Source organism: Silene latifolia, chromosome X (assembly GCF_048544455.1).
Source record: "Silene latifolia isolate original U9 population chromosome X, ASM4854445v1, whole genome shotgun sequence".
Lineage (NCBI taxonomy): Eukaryota > Viridiplantae > Streptophyta > Magnoliopsida > Caryophyllales > Caryophyllaceae > Silene > Silene latifolia.
In genome coordinates this window covers 105,415,507-105,433,321 of record NC_133537.1, presented here as the reverse complement: position 1 = coordinate 105,433,321, position 17,815 = coordinate 105,415,507, and positions in this window count along the sequence as shown.

Here is a 17,815-nt window from a genome sequence, read left to right as displayed (position 1 = left end):
ATCATTCATTTTCTTAGAGTTTTTTGAGTTTGATTTGAAAGATTAAGTAGAGTTTGTTTTAACGATTAGAGTTTGGAGATGAATATATGAGATAATGGAAATGTTAGTTGAGATATGCAATGTATTTATACTAAGCAATGTGTGGGTTGAGTTAATTGCTTTTTAATTAATATATATGTTAGGAAGTTGTGCCATAATCATCATCATCTCTCTCAATAATGCTGCTTCAAATCCTATTACTAACCCTTCTCATTCCATATTATCCGTTCATATGTACGGTGAATGTCGGTAATAATGCATGCATTGGAATTCTAACAGTAGTAATTATGCATGCATCTAGTAATATTTAATTTATTTATTTTTTATTTTTTAAGAACAAACAACAACGGTTATTTTAAAACAACCCGTTGTCTTTAGTTATAACAACGGTTTTGTATATTACAACCCGTTGTTATAACTTTCCCCCCAAAATTGAGTCACACTTTCCACAACGGGTTTTTATACATAAAACCGTGGTTAATATTTTTAACAACGGTTTCCTTAAGTAAACCAACCGTTGTTAAAACCTTCTACAACGGACGCTTTAACAACGTCCGCTTTTTTATATAACAACGGTTTTTGACCGTTGTTATAGCCTGTATCTGTAGTAGTGAAAATAAAGTCAACCAACGAACTTTCATATCATCCAACAGAACAATAGTGTCGATGTTTAAAATTATACAACTAATTTTATAAATAATCACGTACGAAGTATACATCTAGTGAATAAACTAATAAAACATTTCATGTTCTCTAAACATTTAATAGCCCATACGTCTTTAACCTCTTTTATCTCGTCAATTAACATAGTGGAATCTTCACATAGTTGAATGTCCCGGTATTTGATGTTAAGAATGTTATCATCAGGGAAACCACTCCTCTTCACAATACCTTGATGTCAACCATGCAACTGTGAACACACTAGTGGTGAGAAGCCTGTTCGTGAGCTTGTTGCTGATGATGCATGGTAAGTAAGATAGATTCTGAAATTTTATTGTACTCGGACACTCACTTATAGTTATCCATCCATGAATAAACATATTATGGCTTGCATAAAAATGAAGAAACGTGAGAATATGTCGATGGAATGATGGAAATATAAAGATAAAAGAAGTGAAATATTCAATGCAGTGGTCTGTTCATGGACATCCCGACATGAAAAAACATAGCAAGCTATTAGCATCCTATATTCTGTCTATTATCCATACTTGACCCTTACTCATATGATCACCATATCTAAGGCAGGTGGCTCTTACCAGGCGGACCATCGAATATAGTCTGAAAGAATGAACAAAATTGACTTTGACAGTCTTTTTGCAGCAAAAAAAATGAACTGGAGTCAGAGATGTAAAATACTCAGTTTATACTAAGCTAGTGGCTTTTTATGAGAAACAAACTTCCCCCGAGCCATTACACATCAAACAGAACCAGAGATAAAATTATGCATTCAATAGGATAAAACATGCATCTATTGACGATGGTTTTGTGGAATCAAATTGCTCATAATGGCTATCAACCTGCACGGAGCAGCTTATCCTATTATGACTTAGTGACGGAAAATTACAGCTTTGTTTGTAATAATTCCGACCCCATGTCCATGAATTGTTTGTAATTTCCATGTCAATCAATGCCTCCATGGGTGATTCTGTAACACCCCCATATCCAGAGGAGCCTTAACTAGGCCTTCCTTAGCATATAAAGGTATTACCAGCTCGGTTGCCCGAGGACAGTAATAATCAAATGTCGATAAAAGAACTATTATGTTATATTACAAGTGATTTAAAACCAACAGTCATAATAAAAGATACAACTCAAAGGCTACTCGCTATTACTATCAAATCTAGTGAAGACCCATCCCTGCCCGGACTCCAGCCATCAACGACATCAACACCTGCTAAGACAGACTGCTCACCATAAGGGATCACGGCAGACACATAAAACAACAAGACAACTACACCCGGTCAGTACTGAGATAAGACATGGCAAAATCAACGACATCTAACAATACAACACAACACAATCAGTCACACACACAATCACACCCACTCCAATTAATCTCCGTCACCGACTGTCCACTGGACCAGCCCTGCCAGTGGGGGACCGCAGCCGTTCCCACCTAAGCCCCGCTCATCATACCGAGCAATAACCCTGTCCCATTAATGTGCACATCCCCTCCCGTGGCGGGTTCCACGGAGGGCGAAACTAGGGCGTGAAGCCACTCCCGCAAGTGACTCCACTCAGCCGAGAACACATCTCGAGAACCAGAGACAAACAATCATAATCAACAACCGCTGCAATACGAATACGACAATACACAACAACCACATTACAACCACAACAACCGACACACTAGACCATCTACAGAAACTGAGTAGGCGAACCTACCTTTAAGCAACTGCAACCAATCCATGCTAACATACGACATATCCAGCAATCAAGCAACGCCTATAACCACAACACAATCATCTATTACTATCAAGCAAACCCTAACTGCAAAGACAAGGATACGGATGATGACGACGACATACCTACAAGGAGAAACCCGGCAAAAGACCGCTACCCGACTCGCGTTACGCTCTCCTTGGGAACAAGAACCTTCAAAAGGCTTCCATGGAGGTTTTATGGTGAAGGGAAGGGAAAGAGGTGACTAAAGGATAGAAGGAATGAGGCGGAAATGATTTGTGGATTTAACAAAACGCGATTAAACACCCTCGCTGAAAACCCGGTACTCGATCGAGTGTCCCACATACTCGATCGAGTGACCCCATACTCGATCGAGTAACCACGATACTCGATCGAGTAGCCTCTACTCTATCGAGTACCACTCACAACTCACACCCCAAGGTAACTTAGCACGCACTTCTAAGGATTATTCTCGCTCCCAAGGTCAGTCAACTCTGGTCAAAGGGTCTCTAAAAGGGCGGGTATTACAGTCTTCCCCCCTTAAAAAGAACTTCGTCCCCGAAGTTCCACTCACCTAACTCAAAGCACAAGACACGGAAACACGACAACATCACTACTTTTTCGACACAGGTCACTATTCCCCTGAAATGTCATCCCCCATGTCATCATCATCACTGTCTAACACTCTATGTATATGTATATGTATATCGGCTCTTACAAACTATCATCTAAAATACCGACCTCGCAATACGAACCAGCACAAACAACGATCACCCATCATATATGAGATTACCCCACTCACTAGTAACAACTATCAACACGCAACATATCTCATATCAACTTCATGCCGCACGAATATACCACCATGTTACTCAACAACGCGATTCTATTATAACACATGGCACCACAACTATCTCTTTATGACCGTCTTTTAAAACATACTATCAATTTTCGCTTCGACGCATGAATTATACAACGAACTAAAGTGACTACTTACAACTTCATACAAGCCATGTGACCAAAGTAATAGAAAATTTTGTAAATAAACAACAAACCATTATAAACGAACAACAACATAATTTCAAAATCAGCCTTTTTATTTTGTGACATTACTCTTCCCCTCTAAAAGGAACTTCGTCCCCGAAGTTCACCACCAAATTATCACACACGTTACTTATTACTTGTATCGTAACATAAATTAAAACCATATTATTTATTATGGACATTGCTCACTAATCATATACTCATTAAATTAGAAAACATACACAACCCACCCGAATAACTAGTCGCCGTCGAGAAAGCATGTTAATATCATGTGTACAAGTGTATGAGAATATGTAACTCCGATGAATAGATAGTAAATATAGTGGATGTAATATTAAAGCAACAAGAAACAATCGCCACTTCACTACTTGTTACAAATATGCATATAAAACCCAAGCGCGACTTCTACATATGGAATTAACGGTCCAAAGGTGTTACTAAGCATCACTAACCATGCTAAACATCAAACAAACAATTATATAACCATTAAACAATTTTTAATTTCCGAAAAGTTTATGTAACAGTGCTACTCGATCGAGTATGTAGAGGTACTCGATCGAGTGCCCGCTACTCGATCGAGTGTCTTGGCTACTCGATCGAGTAGCCCTGAGATCAAAATGCCTCATTTCAGCCACACCTGTAGCTACTCGACCGAGTATAAGGTACTCTGTCGAGTACCTACAAGTCAAATTCATGGACAATCCTGACATAACCCGCAACTATATATACATAATCGTCACATAACTTGAGTCGGGATGACTTCCCGACTCATAAAACCCTGCAATCAAACCAAGCTAATAAATCCGGCCTTATGGCCAACCATAAAATTCCAAGATAAAAGTTCTAACAACCAACAACTACTAACATCCAACATCAACGATCATAATAAGGATAACGAAATAGGAGTATCACTCCTGCTGCTGCTGCTGCTGCTCCTCCTCCTCCTCCATCACCTCATCACCACCACCATCGCCTCCTGATGTGCCCGCTCCAGATGACCCAATAACCGTATCTACCCCGCTCCAGCTCCAGGACTCACGTACCACGGGGTCAAGCCGCCAAAGGCAAAGGACTGAGGCGTCCCCCAAGCTGACTGATCCACCCCATAAGAGTGGAAAACCCCACTATAGTCCCCAACTCCACTCCACCATACCGGATGCGGTCCATCTGTCCCAATCCCCTAAGTGTACGCCATCTCGTGCATATTCCTGAGTGTCAACGTAGATGACACTCACTCTGCCAAGTAACTCGATCGCGTCTCCGGGGTGTCAAGGTAAGGGTAGCACGGAAAAGGGTGCTGCTGTGGTGGTGCTACCGGCCGTGGTCTAGTCTCAGCGGTCCTCTCTCTCACTCTACGGGGTCCTCTCCCTAACCTGGGCCTCTCCTCCACCACCGCCGCGTTCTACCCCTTCTTCGGCTCGGGCATCACCTGGAGAATCGTGTCATCAATGAGGTACGTCCTCAACTGTCGAGGTACATCATCACCCTCCTCCTCCTCATCGGAGTCCACAGCTATGACCACCGGGTCTAACGGCTCTGTCGGTGGGAGGTGCTCAGGAGCCGGAATCTTCATCCAGCTCATGCCCCACACCCTCCAAGCAAGGCTGCCATCAGCTAAAGTTCTCAACCATTTCAGGTCGAGGTAGTAGTCACGATCCATGATGGGCACCGGTGTAGCCAAAGGGACATACTCGGAAGAAGCCTCAAAGGTGATTAGCTTTTCAGCTAACCGAGTAGCGATAGTGCCACAACTCAAGTACCGGGAAGTGGCAGTAGCCATTAAAGCAAGGCTAGCGCAGATGATGGCAGGAGCATTAAAGACCACCCTCTCGGTCCGCTCCGGTTGAGGTAAGACATCAGAAGCAACACCTCATGATTATTCAGTTTACTGATATCCGGTCTGTCATAAAGGAGGTTCGAAAGAGAACGAAGAAAGATCCTCAAGGTAACATGCTGAACATCATTAATCAACATGTTGCTTGAGGTGGGAGCCGGCTTTCCTGTAAGACAAGGCATTAGGCGGCAGACACCGCACTCAGCAGGAATATCAGTGATGGAATCCTTATGAGGCTTGGCCAACCCAAGGTGAGAAGCGAAAAGGTTCATGGTAAGCAAGAAACTTGTGTTCATCAACCGAAACTCAACGGTCTGGGCAGCTGGGTGATAACTAAAGGAGCTCATAAACTCCAAAGTAAGGAAAGGGTAGGAATGTTTCCTCAGCCGATACAACCCCGTAAAGCCCAAGGTCTCAAATATGTGACGGACATCTGTCTCTATTCCCAAATCCTCCAAAAGTGTGGTATCTACACACCTCGTTGGCCTCATTTTGCGTTTTTGCAAAACCACAAAACGCTCTCTCTGTTTAAAATCTACAAACACCACGAGAAGGGTACTCCGTGCCGCGCGGTACCACGGGTCCACTCCCTTCCCCGGTCTCGAGTCGTGAAGCCCTCCCCTTTTGCTTTGTCGGGTCCCTATGTTCGGTCTCGGCATCTCTTTCAAAGATATAACTTAAACCAAACTTGTATAGACATGTAAAGCACATAATTCATACAATTGAACTTTGAATGCCAAGCTAGGTACACACGTCACCAACAAGTTCCCAATTTGATATTATATATATATATATATATATATATATATATATATATATATATATATATATATATATATATATATATATATATATAGTGTGAAGTTCTTCTAAGTCCCTTACATTTATTGAGTCCCTAAGTCCTTATAAGGGCTCTTGGATGAAGGGAATGAAGGGATGAGATTACATCTCAATGGATGGCCACAAATCAATCTAGTCTAATTAGCTCCTCATTGCAATTAAGTTACCCACTAATCCATTCATCCCTCATTATCACAAACTCCTTCCCTCTCACTAAATCTCACAATCTCTCCTTTTTCTCTCTTCCTCTCATCACCAAACCACAAAAAAAAAACCAACAAAAAAACCCAAAACCAAAAGAAACCAAAACAACAATTTCAGAAAAACAATTTCAAAAAAACCTCCGTGCATCCCGCCTCCTTCTCCCGCCGACCCCGACTCCGACCTCCTCCTTCTCCTCTCCTCTCCTCTCCTCTCCTCGACCTCCTGACTACCCGCGCCTGCCGACCTCAACCTCCTCCTTCTCCTCTCCTTGACGGCCTCCCACTACCGCCACTACCCACCACCGCACCCCTCTGCCGGCGACCACCAACCGTCACGCCACCACTACTCTCCTCTCCGTCTCACGCCACCACCCAACCTCCTTCCTTCCCTTTCCAGCAACCACCACCCCAACCTCCTTCCTTCCCTTTTCAGATTCATTTTTTTTTAAATTTAAGATTTGTTTTTTTTTTTTTTCAGTTTCGATTTTTTTGTTTTTAATTTCAGTTTTGTTTTTTAATTTTGTTTGTTTGTGATTGTTAGATCCCATTTATTTTGTTTATTTTTAATTTTGTTGGTAATTTTTAATTTTGTTGGTAATTCTTTGACATTGGTTTACAAATTCCGGTTTTATATTGTTTTTTTTCTTTGACATTCTTTGACAGTGGATATTGTTTTTGTTGATAATATTATTGGTTTTTATTTTAATATTATTGGTTTTTATTTTAATATTGTTGGTTTTTGTTGATACAGTGGATATTGTTTTTGTTGATAACATTCTTTGACATTCATTCCAAAATCACGCCGACATTAGTTTTTAGATTTAATATCGTTGGTTTTTCAATTTATTATTTTAGATCTAGTATTGTTAATTTTTTTGCTAGGTTATACGGACTATATTTTTTCAGATTTGTTATTTAAATTCTTGTCTTATTATTATATTGTCTTGTTTTATATTTTACAAATCACGCCTTGTTAATATTCGTCTTGTTAGTATATTAAAATTACACTTTTTTTGTTAAAATTACATTTATTTCTGTTACAATTATACTTTTGTCCGCTAAAATTACACTTTTTCCTATTAAAGTTACAATTACACTTGTTTTGGTTAAAATTACACTTATTCTTTGTTACAATTACACTTATTTCATTACAATTACACTTTTTTGGGTTAAAATTACACTTATTGTTAAAATTACACTTTTTCTTGCTAAAATTACAGTTTTTTTTGTTAAAATTACACCTTTTTTTGTTAAAATTACACTTTTTTTCGTTAAAAGTACACTTTTTTTCTGTTAAAATTACACTTTTTTTCGTTAAAATTACACTTTTTCCAGTTAAAATTACCCTTTTTTTCGTTAAAATTACCATTGTTTTCGTTAAAATTACACTTTTTTTCTGTTAGAACTACACTTTTTTCGTTAAAATTACACTTTTTCCTGTTACAATTACACTTTTTGTCGCTTAAATTACACTTTTCCTTGTTAAAGGTTATCCTCACAATGACTACAGTTATACTCTTGGACTAAAGTTACATTAATTTGGACTAACTAATTTCGACTAATTTGGACAATTTCGACTAACTAATTTGGACTATTTGGACGATTTGGACAAACTAATTTGGACAATTTGGAGTAACTAATTTGGACAATTTGGACTAACTAATTTGGACTAACTAATTTGGACAATTTGGACTAACTAATTTGGACTATTTGGACAATTTGGACTAAAAATACACTATTTACGACTAAATTTGGACTAAAAATACAATTTTGGACTGAAAATACACTATTTACGAATAAATTTGAATTTGTTTGAACTAATATAACACTATTTACGACTAAATTTAGAGTAAAAAAACACAATTAGAACTAAAGTTACACAATTCATTTATTTTGAGTCATTTAGATTGTGCAATTCCAATCATTGTCCACTAAAGTGTAACTTAGTAAATTGATAGTGTGTGTATCTTTTATCATTTTATGAGTGTAATTTTAGTCGACAAAAGTGTAATTTTAGTCCAAAAAAGTGTAATTTTAGTCTACAAATGTGTAACTTTAATCAACAAATGTATAAATTTAGTCTACAAAGGTGTAATTTTAGTCCACGGAAGTGTAATTTTAGTCCATAAAAGTGTAATTTTAATCCAAATGTATAACTATAGTCCAAATTTGTGTATCTTTAGTCCAAATTGTGTAATTTTAGTCCAAATTGTGTAATTTTAGTCCAAATTTTTGTAACTTCAGTCCAAATTGTTCTAACTTTAGTCCAAAAGCGTAACTTTAGTCATTGAGAAGATAACCTTAGTAGAGATAAATGTAACTTTAATGAAGACAAGTGTAATTTTAAAGGAAAAAAGTGTAATTTTAACAGAAAAAAATGTAATTTTAACCCGAAAAAAAAGTGTAATTTTAACAGATAAAAGTGTAATTTTAACGGAAAAAAGTGTACTTTTAAGAAGGAAAAAACTGTGATTTTAACAAAAAAAAAAGTGTAATTTTAACGAAAAAAAGTGTAATTTTAACGGAAAAAAGTATAATTTTAACCGATAAAGTAATTTTAATAGATCCTAAATCACACAATACCAAAAGAAAATTTTAAATACGAAATTTGGCAAATATATATAACAAGACGAATATTAACAAAGTGATATCAACAAGAAAAAAGAAAAAAATGAGATTTCATAACTAATAGATTTAGTACTATAATTTTAACCGGAAAAAAAAGTGTAATTTTAACACAAAAAAGTGTAATTTAACGGAAAAAAGTGTATTTTTAACAAGGAAAAAACTGTGATTTTAACCCAAAAAAAGTGTAATTCTAACGGAAAAAAGTGTAATTTTAACGGAAAAAAGTGTAATTTTAACGAAAAAAAGTGTAATTTTAACCGAACAAGTAATTTTAATAGATCCTAAATCACACAATACCAAGACAAAATTTTAAATACGAAATTTGGCAAATAAATATAACAAGAAGGATATTAACAAAGTGATATCAACAAGAAAAAAGTAAAAAATGAGATTTCATAACTAATAGATTTAGTACTAAAATCACACTATAATTTGTAAGAATGTCAATAACCGAAAAAAAAAGACCAAAACATCAAAATTGAAAAAAAAAACGAAAATGAAAAAAAAAAAACGGATCAATGAAAATTGATCTACTTTAGTAGATCTAAGATTAAAATTTAAAAAAACTCACAAATTTAAAAAAATATTATATAGCAAGACGATATAAGGAGAAAAAAAAACAACAAAAAAAATAAAAAGAACACCCAAACATCAAGTATTTTTTTTTAAAAAAAAAAAAAAAAAAAAAACCTCGGGCGGTGGTGGTGGTGGTGGTGGCCGTGGCGGTTGGCGACTGTGGTGGTAGGTGGGTGGTGGTAGGTGGATGGTGAATGAGGAAAAGATGAGTAAATTATTTATTTGGATTATTTGGGTTTTTTATTTGTTTGGATTTTTGGGTTTTTTTTTTCTTGGTTTTTTTGGAGAGAATATGGAGAAGTGAGATATAGAGAGAGAATAAGGAGATGTGATAATGAATTGATGAATGAAAGATGAGGATGATTATTGTAGTTAATGAGAAAATTAGAGGAAGATGGCAAAATTAGAGTATTAACCTTAATTTTTGGGTTCTCATCTTAGCCCTCCATTTCCAAGATCCAATGGCCCATAATGGGACTTATGGACTCATATGTAAGAGGTGGACTCACTTGATCTTATTACTATATATATATATATAATTCAGTTTATAGCAACTCATATCCAATAGTTGTGAAAGGTTTAGCATGATATACATGGTTTACTCAACCAATTCTAACATCCTAGCATGATTCAAATGATATTCTACCTACATGCTTAAAGACATGTGATGAATTCATACATACTCATAGAAAGGTAATTTAAAACATATCATCCTTAACCTTCAATATTAGAAACAAACCATTCAATTAGTTTTGTCAGACGGTCTCTACAGCTGTAACAATTTTGACATATTCACTATCAATTAACATTACCACTATCATATTGAAATTTATCCCTTACCTAAACATTCATATTCCATACCAAATTTTCAAATATAGAAGACGAATTTCAATTTGGGGCACTTTTAAGACGGAGTTTTAAGGCAACTTTTAGAGTGAAAATCACCAAAATTCATCCTTCAACATGATATGTACCACATATAGTGTTCAATTTCATCATATAACATGTAAAACAGCCTAAAATAAATTTTGATTTTGGTAACCCTAGAAAATTTTCGGCCCCAATTTGGCAATTTCTAGCCTATTTCTACAGCAATTAATCACCAACATTCATGAAAGAGAAGCATGTGAATCATATTACAATAATTAAAAGCAATAATTTGCCCATATGAATCGAAAATTTCAGATATACCATCATCCCAACAAATTTTAAGGCATAAAAACATGTAAATAGGGAAGAAATCATACCTTGATTAAGTAGGAAAATAAAAGAATGCAAACAAATAAGAAGAAACAACCCAAATAATTACCACCAACACGAGATGAGGAAAGCTTTTGAGAGAAATTTAGGCTTAGGGTTCTAAATAAGAAGGAAGAAAGAGAGGGATAAGGAAGAATAGGGGTTTTAAGAAACTCGTAAGTGGCTCTGTACTGTAGCCTACTCGATCGAGTGCCTAGGGTACTCGATCGAGTGCCCTCTACTCGATCGAGTAGGTGCTATTTCGTCGAGTATCTGCAGAAAATTTCCACATCCCGACGTCATGGCTTCCTAACTAGATCGAGTGAGGTCTACTCGGTCTAGTAAGCACTCGCACTCGGTCAAGTAAGGTTGAGTACTTGATCAGAAATATGAGATAAATTGAAGATTCCTGCAAAAACAATATCGCGTGTCGATTCCAAACTAAGTTCGGAATTCGCCACTAGTCATCACACTTACTCATTTATTAACATTACTACTCAATCATGTCATACCGTTTCAACAAATAAGGTTTATGTCTTTTACACTATAACAAATTACCCAACTCGGTTTACCTGCTACCGAGTTATTCATAGGCATAATCACGTTATCATACCATACTTAAACTTATCTTACCACATTACTACCAAACTCATGTTCACATCAACATGAAACATATAATTAACGATAAATCATTCTTTCATATGTCATATAAATGCACACTCTACATAGTAAATTAAGACCTATCCTGTTCCAATTTCAACATAAGCAAAATTATTCTACACCAATCCATCATTACACAGCGGAAAGTTTCAATCATCAAGCATTATATACACGCATCATTAGTTACTAATTCTCGTATTATATCTCAATACTTCCTTAATTATCGTTATTATAGCTACGGTAGGAATTATAAACTCATATAGGATCACCGTTATTAACGACTTGAAGCAAATACCAACACGATTACTATTCCTACCACAGCATACACTTCCACACTTTTCACGCATTTCTATTAAATAAACTCCTGTCACATTTCTCATAATCATCGTACAAGCTCACTTATTATGCCAAAACTTCACTATGCACAATCCAAACGCAACTATCACGTCCCTATTAACTCCAACAAAGACTCAACCACAGGTAGTTCTAACACCATCAACATACACATTTCATACGTACCCACAGACTCCACGTTTCCATGCCCAGTGACTGGCTTAAGTACAATGGGGCCAAGATTTTGAAATGAGGGCGCCTACTCACCCAAAATCTAGCATCAACGGGGCTCCCATTATACATACACCAGGTTCATTTTATTAGACTCGCTACGTTCATTATTTTCATTGGTTACAGGTTCCAAAATCGTCGCTCTGATACCACTTTGTAACACCCCCATATACAGAGGAGCCTTAACTAGGCCTTCCTTAGCATATAAGGGTATTACCATCTCGGTTGCCCGAGGACAGTAATAATCAAATGTCGATAAAAGAACTATTATGTTGTATTACAAGTGATTTAAAACCAATAGTGATAAAAAAAGATACAACTCAAAGGCTACTCGCTATTACTATCAAATCTCGTGAAGACCCATCCCTGCCCGGACTCCAGCCATCAACGACATCAACACCTGCTAAGACAGACTGCTCACCATAAGGGATCACGGCAGACACATAAAACAACAAGACAACCACACCCGGTCGATCGAGATAAGACATGGCAACACCAACGACATCTAGCAATACAACACAACACAATCGATCACACACACAATCACACCCACTCCAATCAATCTCCGTCACCGATCGCCCACTGGACCCGACCCGCCAGGTGGGGGACCGCAGCCGCCGTTCCCACCTAAGCCCCGCTCATCATACCGAGCGATAACCCTGTCCCATTAATGTGCATATCCCCTCCCGTGGCGGGTTCCACGGAGGGCGAAACTAGGGCGTGAAGCCACTCCCGCAAGTGACTCCACTCAGCCGAGAACGCATCTCAAGAACTAGAGACAAACAATCACAATCAACAACCGCTGCAATACGAATACGACAATACACAACAACCACATTACAACTACAACAACCGACACACTAGACCATCTACAGAAACTGAGTAGGCGAACCTACCTTTAAGCAACTGCAACCAATCCATGCTAACATACGACATATCCAGCAATCAAGCAATGCCTATAACCACAACACAATCATCTATTACTATCAATCAAACCCTAATTGCAAAGACAAGGATACGGATGATGACAACGACATACCTACAAGGAGAAATCCGGCAAAAGACCGCTACTCGACTCGAGTTACGCTCTCCTAGGGCACAAGAACCTTCAAAAGGCTTCCATGGAGGTTTTATGGTGAAGGGAAGGGAAAGAGGCGACTAAAGAATAGAAGGAATGAGGTGGAAATGATTTGCGGATTTAACAAAACGCGATTAAAAACCCTCGCTGAAAACCCGGTACTCGATCGAGTGTCCCACATACTCGATCGAGTGACCCCATACTCGATCGAGTAACCACGATACTCGATCGAGTAGCCTCTACTCTATCGAGTACCACTCACAACACACACCCCAAGGTAACTTGGCACGCACTTCTAAGGATTATTCTCGCTCCCAAGGTCAGTCCACTCTGGTCAAAGGGTCTCTAAAAGGGCGGGTATTATAGATTCAATAAACAACTTCCACAACAAATGAAAAAAAAGACTATCAGAGAGCGAAGTGAGCACATACAGCAGCAGAGACAAGGCGCGTGTTCAATTGGCCATTAATCTTCTTCTCCGTTTTGTAATTTCCATGTCAATCAAAAATCTTGACAAAGCTGCAAGTCAATAAAATGTCTTAATCAAAATTATAAATGTAGTAAAAGAAATTTGTCATAGCTTAGCTTCATCTGGGATTGCAAACAAATAAAAGAAATATAGAAACATAATGAGAAAAAAAATACAGCTAAGGTGCATCTAACTGATCTGAAGCCTATTATATAGCCAAAAGAGACTTGATTGTAGCATGTAGATACTAGTAAGCTTATGAAACCCGCAAGGCTGCAAGTAAGTCTTCTTATAGGTATCAACCTGTTGCTCGGAAGAGCTCCATGGAGATACCAGCCACTTCAACAACGTCTACCACTCACGAGAGTAGTTATGTCAAACCTTCAAGCGCACCCGCATACTTAGAACAGAGCTAAGTGAACTATTCAGTATCTCATCGCTTTAAGACAAGCAGAATAACGATGATGCAAAAATCAGCATGTCAAAGCACAGCGGCAGCTACAAGCACAACAATACCTGACAAACCGAGCATAAAGTCAGAACATTTCCCAACGAGAGCTGAGCTCTAGAGGATAGTAAAAGGCGAGTATTGACTGATCTGCAGCCGAGCGTCAAAGCATTGTCGAAGGTGTAGAGCAGATTTGTGCTCATTAGAAGAACTTTGAATTGGTTTTGGGGTACAAAATATCAGATAGCGGCTAATTGTTTAAGAGTTCAACAACCAAATAATAAGTGCTCAAGACTAACTACCTGGATACTAAAGCTGATTGATACAATAAAATGGTACCTTAATCGATAAATTTCGATCGTAAACTAATAAAGTATCATGCATATTCCACAAGCGCAAATTAACTAACCAACTCAAATTGCACTGAGAATGGTAAACACTTTAGAAATCAACCAAATAAAATCATTAGCCTCTCTAGTCAATAGATGCACCGCATTTTTTATTAAGGAAGGGTCAACTAATAAGAATTTATAAGTTTCATACAAACTGAAATACTCCACAGATGTACCAAAATACAAGGTTCACTCTAACCAGAACCCGAATTTATCAAAATTAGGGTTTCACTTTCCCCAAAAATTCAACAATTTCATAAAAATAAAATCAAATTGTTAATCTAAACATAAGATTAAAGTAAGAATAAATCAAATGAGTAATGAAATCAACATATAAATTGTAAAAAAAAAAAAGATGGACAAAAAGAAACCATTAAAAGTCGGGAATAACTTCACCAGGAAAGTAGAAATCGTGAACGTGGAGAAGAACGTCGGTGGTTGACGTTGATGAAGAACGGCGGTGGTGGACTATTTGTCGGTCCTGGTGAGTAATGGTTAGGGTTGATAGTTTGAGAGTGATGGAGGTTAGGGAAAGTCGTAGTGATCAAGGTGAGTGTGAAATTAATGTGAAGGTGAGTGTGTGATATTCAGGGCGCTGGATGTCGTATATCTTCTTGACAACAGCCTTGACCTTCTTCTTATCACACAATCAAATAAACTCATACCACAAGCCTACGACATTGTCATTGCCATTGTATAGATAAACCAATACTAATACTAATCCAATTCAAAAAAAAAAAGTAATGTAAAAAACCCAATTACATAACCCCAAACTGAAATTAGGGTTTACTTTTACTGAAAGTGAAAAATTGAAGAGAAAAAGAATAATGAAAACTTACCAATTGAAGAGAACTAAACAGATCGATAGTGATCGAAGGAGACGAAGGACCCAGTTGAACATAAGCGGAATCAATCAGTACAGTGGTTGAAGGTGAAGGCGATATTGGTGGAGGGAGTTAGGGTTTCATTAGGGAAAGGGGGAAAAATGAAATTGAATTGAGGAATGGTCACCGGAGTGTCTGATAATTCTAAAGGGCTTTAAGTTTTATTTTATTTTATTTTGCTATTAAAGTCGGTTGTGATTAAAAACCGACACAAAATATATAATGGCGGTGTTTTAGCCCAAAAAATTGTAACTTAGCATTAACCTTTAGCGTCATTTTTAACGTCGGTTGTTAACATAACCGCCACAATTGACTTATGGTGGCGTTTTCTATTTAAAACCGCCGTAAAAAGTTTCAATTATCACGTCGGTTCTTACTTAAACCGCCACAATAGACCTCCTACAAACATTAAAATTGTGTTCCCGCCAATTTTTTGGGCTTTTTGCGGCGTTTCTATTAGAACCGCCACGATAAAGGCGTCACAATAGGGGTTTTTTCTACTAGTGATTCCTAGCGAATTTGTGCATGATAACCTCCCACATTTTGTTGGACAACAAGAGATCAACCCTCCAATAGGTCCTACTGAAGCTGAGAAGCGACTCCAATACTTGGAGGAGCAACTAATGTACCTCAAAGGAGATGACATTTATAGGAAGAACAATCGTAAGTATGAGGCTGTGAACACCAAATTGCCAACCAACTTCAATATGACTGATATCCCAAAGTTTAAGAGACATGAGAACCCTTTGAGCCACATTCGTGCTTTCAAAGACTATATGTATATCAAAGGCATCAATCCTGAGATGTTCTTAAGAATCTTTCCTTCATCTCTCGACACCATTCCTAAACAATGGTTCTACTCTTTGGAGCACAAGAAGATTGCCACCTGGGATGATGCCGCAATCGAGTTCGCTAAACAATACGCGGATAACACTGAGATCCAAGTCAACATGCGCACTCTTGAGGTTCTTACCCAAAATGAGAAAGAAGGCTTCACCGGCTTCCTAAGTAAGTGGAGGAAGACTAGCACGCAATTAGTTGAACGTCCAGATGAAGCAACCCGTGTGGAGAAATTCGTGGATAACTTGAGACCCATTTATGCAAACCACTTGAGGTACCAAAACATAAAGACCTTCAAAGATCTAACTGTGCTAGGGACAAGAATTGAAGATGACATCTGTTTTATATGGATTTTGCGCAAGGCGAAATCTGGTCAGGGTAGATTCTAATGAGGTTAACTAGCTCTGTATGGTCCGTTAGTCAGGTCGTCAGGGTCAAATATAGGGCTATAAATATGATAAAAATAACACCAACAAAACAAAGAATTTTGTACGTGGAAAACCCTTGAATGGGAAAAAACCACGGGCACCAAGCCAGGAGAGGATTTCACTATGTAATTGGGAGAGTAAAAGTATGATAATGACAATATTTGTAATATTTCTCTAAGTATTGTATGCGTAGATGTATTCTTTGTCTTGTGTTGATGATGATCTCCAAAGTGTTTCCCAAATGCTCCTTATAAGTTCTAGCTGAACGGCTGCCTAATGCTGGAATTAATGCAGATTATTCTCCTTAATTGCCCGTAATAATGGACAATATTATTCCCTAAATTGCTGCATTTACTGCGAGATCTTCCCATTCAATGCTGCATGTATATTCTTTTTATAACGTGAAATCCTAGTCTAATATCGTCCTGATATTTTGACCGTTGTCCTCTCCATGGCCTGGCGCCTATCTTCTTGTGTCCTGATAGCCTGACATCCTGACAGCCTGGTAGTCAGGTTTAGATGAGATACTGATCAGGGAGGTCTGCGGATTTCCAGGTCTAACAATTGCCCCTTATCTCCTTATTTTCAGTGTGTCAGGACGAAAATGAGGAGATAACCTTAATCTTGGAAAAATGACCCAACGGTTAAGTTATGCCTAGTCAGTTCCTGTAACGGCTACTTACTGCAGTTTATGACGCGTGTGACTTTTACTGCAACTTCCTTAATGATTATCCATTTTCTTGCGGTTGAAACCCTAATTTACTCCACTATAAATACCTGCTTGCTTCATTGAGTTGAACTCCACCAAAATAATCTTTCTTATTTCTCTCTTAATAATCTTTCTCTCTAACTTCCTTAATTCCCAGTTCTTCAATCTTCAATTAATTTTCATAATTTCTCAAATATGGCCGCAAAAAAGAAGTCTACCAAATTCGGGTTATGATGCTTAACACGATCCATTTATTGAAAAAGGGTGTCAAATGACAAAGTGTAAAAACGTAAGCTTGTCAATCTGATCTGTCATGTGTTCGGAATAACCGTAATCGGGATCGTCCTAGACAAGTGCTAAAAACGTGGCAGAACAGTGCCAGGCAGCCCTGTTAAGGCGCGAGCCTATTGGCGAGGTAAAGGGCTCTGCCCAGGTTTTGAAATATGAAAGCAGAGGGCCTCTTGGGGCGCGAGCCACAGGGCGAACCAAGAGGCGTCTCCTGGTTGTTAAAAAGGTTGTTTAAAACCGTTTTTTGTG